Here is a 7,153-nt window from a genome sequence, read left to right on the forward strand (position 1 = left end):
TATATCTTCGATTAAGAAAATCAGAAAGTGGAATTATTTCCTTAAAAATTTGTAACCAGCCAGAATATTTCAAAATAGAGATTCTCTGGGGGAAATTAATAGCAGAGGAGCTTTGTGGTCAAAAGCTTCAAAACCACTAAATTAGATAATTCTAAGTTCCCTTCATACGCGTAGTTTCTAATTGCAGTCTCTGAGTCCTTCAATCATCCAAGCCCCTTCTCCCTCGAGCCCTCCCCTAGGACACACTGCTGAGTCTGCGTACTCTGCACTAAGGAGTCTCCCCTCTGCACTCTGTCCAACCTTGGCTCCAGGCCGCAGGATCCTGAGACTTCACCTATCTCAGTACCGTGGAGAAAATAATCAGTCCTTCAAGGTGGTGGTGTTGTAAAAAATAAAGTCATGGATACATGTAGAGCACAATTTAACACTTAGTTTTTAAAAAGCAGCTCTTTCTCTTGGACATTTGGAAAAGTGCTTACATGGGACCAGATGGTAAAACCGGTGCTAAAACCATGAGAACAAGCTGTATACACCTTGTGTGCCAATCACCAGGCCTTGACCTTTCTTTGTAATGCTTTCTGCCTACCTCCCTCCCCACCATTTCTGGGTAGAAAGAGAAAATGGACCAACCCTGCACTTGGGAGGGAAAGAAGGAAAATGACCTTTCATTTGTTTTTATTTTTTGTGGGGGCGGCCTGAAGATGATCTCAGAAATACTTGACTTGGTGAAATAATACACACACATACACACACACACACACACACATACACACACACACGTGTGTGTGTGTAATATGAATTACAGACACTAGAGTTGCATAAGTCTAATGACGTGCTTAACATAGGTGGGTGCACTGGTGACTCTATCAGAATGAGTTCAGGGCAGTGGTGAGGGATGGGAGGTGGGTGCGATTGTGCCAGTGGTGGAATTAAAATAATTTAACAACCAGTTCTCTGCCCTAATGACCATTTTAAATATAAAAAATATATATACTGAAAGGTAGTTTATTATTTTATGCATTTAATACTTAAATAAAAACAATGGAAGAGGTACACAAAACTAGATTATGTTACAAGAAAATTTTAAAATATTAAAAGATTAAATAATACCTGACAAAAAACAATAAAACTATTATTTAAGACATTGCCATATTGTTTCTTGATTGGCATCCTCACTTGCAATTTTTACCACCCATGGATGGAATGAACATTACTACGGGTGCTTAGAACACGATGTTATGCAGATGAACATTAAAAAAGAGGAAGGAGCCTGACCTGTGGTGGCGCAGTGGATAAAGCATCGACCTGGAATGCAGAGGTCGCCGGTTCAAAACCTTGGCCTTGCCTGGTCAAGGCTCATATGAAAGTTGATGCTTCCTGCTCCTCCCTGCTTCTTTCTCTCTCTCTCTCTCCTCTCTCTCTGAAATGAATAAATAAAATCTCTTTAAAAAAACTATTTTTAAAAAAGAGTAAGAAATGTAAGTTTGTGATTTCCACAGTGGGTGGCTGCCCGGGCGCCCACCTCAGAAAAACCTTGATTACAAGTGTCATTTTGCGATTTTAACAACCTGTTCACCAAACTCAACAAAATATTAGGTATTGGTTCTGCTGACCCGCTGTGAAACGGCTGAATCCCGCCACTGGATTGTGCATTAAATGGGATGGAGAATAGTGGGATGACACATGTGGACGACTCTTTTAAGACATTGGGCCAATAGAGGAGGAAAAGAAGATCAAGGAGTGAGATGGGGAAAATGATGAAGACTTTCCTGAGAAAGCAGGAAGGGGTACCATGCAGGTAGAGGAAAGGAAAGCCATTGAAAGGAGGAGAAACACCTTCATTGATTAATAACAGGAAGGAAGTAGGGACAATGGGTACAGACGCAGGTTGATTTGAAGACTTGTTGGCAGGAAGTTGAGGTTGTTTCTCTCAGAGAGTTTCTTATTTAGTCTGGCAGGAATGAATACAAAGAAGATAATTCAAGGAGATTTGAGGGGAGAATAAAGGATTTGAAATGATGCTTGCCGATATGGTAGATTTCCAGGCAATGCTGAGTGCAGTTGAGGGAGGTTACCATGAATTGAAATGGTCTGTCAGACTGTATAATTTTTCTCAGGATTCTTTTGGATCCTGGACTGAACACCTAGAAAGCAGAACTGTTCTGCCCCATGAATGTAACACAAGGGGAAAGGGGAGGGAGCGTTGAGAATATAGGGAAGACTCTGATTAGAAAGATAAACCCAGGAATCAGTGTTGAATAATGAAGGAAGTGAAGACAAGAGAGAGCTGGCAGAAAAGAATAATGCAGATTGGGATTCTGATGAAGTCAAGAAACCATGTGATGGAAGAATCTGAATCACCAAGGACAGGAGGCAGTGGCCGGAGGGTAGAAAAGCTGAATGAAGAGATTTTGGACATGGGCAGTTGTGAGTAATGACGGAAGTTCATGCTATAATCATTAGAGTAAATGGCTAAGTAAGGCAGAGGAAAAAGTTATTGAAAATATGGAGGTCACAGAATTGAAAAGCCATGTTTTGGATAAATTACCCACAGAGCACTGAAGTCCATTAGGCTCATGGCACTTAGAAGGGAGGTCAGTAGAAGACAGTACAAGGAAGAGTATGAGATAGATAGGTGCTCAAATCATTTGTAAGTGAAAGAGAGATGCAGATGTCTGAGCATCCTGGAGCTTCTAGTGGATTCTAATTTCCACAATGTAGAATTCTCAGAGTTTCATAGACTGCGAAAATGATCATTTTAGATTTTCTAAATCTTAGAGGAGAACAGATCTAGGCAGCAACTTCTTGTATTTCTTGGACAATTCCCTAATGTAGACTTCTTGGAATTTCCTAATAAATAAAATGACTCTATATTTATAAACATATATTACCAAGTTGAAGTCACTTTTACGTCAATAAAATAACAAATGTCCAAGCATTAATCACACTCAATCCCAGAATCACTCAAATCAAGAAGCTTATAATTTTGCCACAATGAATCATCATTCAATGACACATCCAACTGGGAACCTCCAGCAAATCTTTAGTATATGTGCTGCCGAAGCGAGCACGCCTCCAGCAAATCTTTAAACACAGACCTTTCCTCCTGTGTTCAGATTTTTTACCCCCCAAATGTCTTCTATCTCACTTAGTCCCATTGTGTTCCATCTCTTTCCTACATAGCAAGAGGAAAGAAGATCATCACCAGGAAAGTGTTTCCCAAGGTATAATACAAGTCTGTTGATGAAAATAGAAGTCCTGGGCCCTGACCAGGCAGCTCAGTTGGTTAGAGCATTGTCCCAACGCACCAAAGTTGCAGGTTCAATCCCCAGTCAGGGCACATAAAAAAAATCAACCAATGAATGCATAAATAAGTGGAACAACAAATCAATGGTTCTCTCTCTCTCTCTCCTTTCTTTCTCTCTAAACTCAATCATTTAATAAAAAAAAAAAAAAATAAAAGAAAGAAAATAGAAGTTCCCATAAAATTGGCAATGCAAAATCTAACCTTTTTCCATGATGTTTGGGCTCAATATTACAACCAGTAATTCTCCCACCTTCAGTGGCCATATCAGAGTATCAGATATCCTGAGTCGCAGTCTAGGGAGAAGGATGGAGGCAGAAAACTATCTAAATCAGTGTTGCTCAGTGTGGCCTGAGGCCAGTGTTGGTCCACAAACCGTTACCAGTCCGTAGCAGGGCAGTACAGAAATAAAGAGTAAGCGTTTAGAAAACTTGATAGCAATTTGACAGTGTTTCTTATTTGTTAAATTGAATTATTAGAAATAAGGCTTGTATTTTGTATACTTTTATTTTTTTCTCATTTCATTTTCTTAGTAGTTTTTTATTGTATTTTATTAAAATTTTGACTCATAATAGATTGGAATTTTTGTAATTTGGTTCTTAGACAACGATAGTTTGAGAAACATGGGTCTTAAACACACTCTGTGGCTTATTCCTAGATCCAGGGAAACTAAGTTGAAAGAAAGGTAGTGAGATACAAATGGTAGAAAGACAGATGTTATACTCAGACTAACCCAATTTCAAATCACCCTTCGACCACTTACTGTTAACTTTGGGTAAATTATCTAATTTCAATTCCTTATCTGAAGGTAAGGATAATAATAGTCCTTGACTTGCAGATCTGAGATGAAGGTGACATGAGATGCTGTGTTACTGGCCTACCACAACAGCAGGCCTAGAATAAGCATTGTGAGTTGCCTTAAAGATCATCTGGTTGTAAAGTAATACAACCATTATGGAAGAAAATATGGTTGTTCCTCAGAAAACTAAAAATAGAACTACCATATGACCCAGCAATCCCTCTACTAGGTATATACCCTCAAAACTCAAAAACATTGGTATGTAAAGACACATGCAGCCCCATGTTCACTGCAGCATTGTTCACAGTGGCCAGGACATGGAAACAACCAAAAAGCCCTTCAATAAATGACTGGATAAAGAAGATGTGGTAGATATATACTATGGAATACTACTCAGCCATAAGAAATGATGACATTGAATCGTGTACAACAAAATAGATGATCTTGATAACATTATATGGAGTGAAATAAGTAAATCAGAAAAAACTAAGAACTGCATGATTCCATACATAGTTGGGACATAAAAATGAGACTAAGAGACATGGACAAGAGTGTGGTGGTTATAGGGGGAGGGAGGAGAGGGAGGAAGAGGGGGAAGGGGAGGGACACAAAGAAAACCAGATAGAAGGTGACGAAGGACAATTTGACTTTGGGTGATGGGTATGCAACATAATTGAATGACAAGATAACCTGGAGATGTTTTCTTTGAACATATGTACCCTGATTTATTAATGTCACCCCATTAAAATTAATAAAGAAAAAAAAAGATCATCTGGTTGACCCATAATCTATTGCTCCAGTGAGAATTTCCAGGCCCACCAATAAACCAACCACAAGCACCTTAGCGCAGGCCACATATCCTGATAAGGACCCCCCGTTGAGGCAAGGTAAGTGGTACTGACCAGGTCATCTCTCCCCTTGTCTTCATCATATTTAAAGAACTTAGCATCCTAAGTAAGAAGAAACTTAGCAAGCAGCCACTCTTGGCTGCCATCCCTCCCCCACCCCCATTCATGATGAAGAACCCTGGTTCTGTTCAGGTACCAGGCATCCACATGCTCCAGGGGAGCTGGGCCACTCCCATTTCTCATGTCCAGTGACTGATTTAGGAATGAGTTTGTGATATAACCTGGTCAATGAGAAATGAGAAGTTGGCGGAGGGGCTACAAGTTTTTATGACTCTCAAAAACAAGAAAAGTAGACTCTTTTCTGCTTCTAGTTATTGTCTACATTTAAAGTTTTGAATCACTAAAACCTCTTGAGACCATGAAGGGACTCATGCTAAGAAGATAAATCAGAAAATAGCCAACAGAATAATGGAAAGAAGTTGATCCCTGATGACTTTGTTAAACCCATAAATTAACCATCCTGGATGAGAACTACTTCAGAATTTTTAATATGTGAGGGAGTAATGTTCCTTTTGTCTAAGTCATTTTGAATTGGGTTTTTGGGTTTTTACTTGTAACCAGAAGTATGTACCAAAAAAATATATGTGAACTCTCGGACAATAGGGCAACTTTGATCCTGGGGTTTCCCCTACTGCTTTCCTCCTTCTGAGCATTCAAGTCACCTCTGACTCATCCACTGAACTCCAAATACTTGAGGGAGTTCGGGACAGGCAAGGAGTCCATTTGCTTTCACCACAGGACAGGACTCCTCAGTTGCAGCAACTTCTCAGGCCAGCCCACATCCCCTCTTCTTCACTGGTTGCATCTGAGGAAACCAGAACTATGCTGATCTAAGTGCAGACTTTGATGCTGAGAATGAAATGTGTTGAGGAGCTCCTACTTAAGTCCTGGCTCACACCTGTCTTTCCCACGGGACCCTCGCATCCTGCCCCCTTTCTCCTGAGGCAGACTTCTCCTTTACAACTCTTCTTCATCCTCTTTGTCCCCTTTCAAATGCCTCCTTTTGAGAAGGCATCATAAATGCCCTCCCACAGTTATCTCTAGTCACTGACCAAACAACTGTCCCACACATTTAGACAATTAATGACATTCTGAAAGGTTCTCCTTCTAATTGTTCCCTATAAGCTTGACATTGTCTCTCAAACTGGACTGTGCACCTTTGAGTGCCAAGCCTTGCCATCTTAGATCCCCAGTAGCATCAAGCACAGAGAGAGGCATTAAACAAACGCTTGAGTTCAGCTAAAAAAAAAAAAAAAAAAAAAAAAAAAAACACCTTTCCCCTACAGTCATAAAATCACAAGCATTTTGAGTTAGACCCTCAATGGCTCTCCAGTCCAATCTCCAGCCACACTGATCCTAACAAATGGACCTCTGGCTTATACTTCAGTGTTGGCAATGAAGCAGAACTCATTGCTTTGTGAGCCACCTGTTTCATTTATAGATAGCTCTCGTGATTGGAAAGTTCTTTCAGGGTTTGTTTGTTTGTTTGTTTTAGCAAGAGAGAGAGACAGACAGGGACAGACAGACATGAAGGGAGAAAGATGAGAAGCATCAACTCATAGTTCCAGCATTCTAGTTGTTCATTGATTGCTTCTTGTACTTGCCTTGACCGGGGGCTCCAACTGGGCCAGTAACCCCTTGCTCAAGCCAGCAACCTTGGGCTCAAGCCAGTAACCATGGAGTCATGTCTATGATCCCACACTCAAGCCAGCAACCTCTCGCTCAGGCTGAATGAGCTCAGGCTCAAGTCGGTGACCTCAGTGTTTCAAATCTGGGTCCTCAGAGTCCCAGGTTCATTCTCTATTCACTGAGCCACCACCTGATCAGGTTTTCAGTTTTATTATTAGACCCGAATTTGCTTCCTTGTAAATTGCCTTCAGTTGTCTCACTTATACTTTCTGGGATAAAATAGAATAAATATATTTCATTTTCACATGATAATTCTTCAAATATTGAAGGGAGCTATTACATCTGTTCTAAATCCTCATTTCTCCCAACTAATTATAATGAGTTACTTAAATTATTCTGTAAAAGGTATGGTTCCCAGGTTCTTTTTCAGTCTCCCATTTATCTTCGTATGCTCTCATTAAGAGAATCCTTTCTCTCTTAAGCCACATCCATTAATTCAACAAATATTGACTG

The sequence above is a fragment of the Saccopteryx leptura genome, chromosome 2 (genome assembly GCF_036850995.1).
Source record: "Saccopteryx leptura isolate mSacLep1 chromosome 2, mSacLep1_pri_phased_curated, whole genome shotgun sequence".
NCBI lineage: Eukaryota > Metazoa > Chordata > Mammalia > Chiroptera > Emballonuridae > Saccopteryx > Saccopteryx leptura.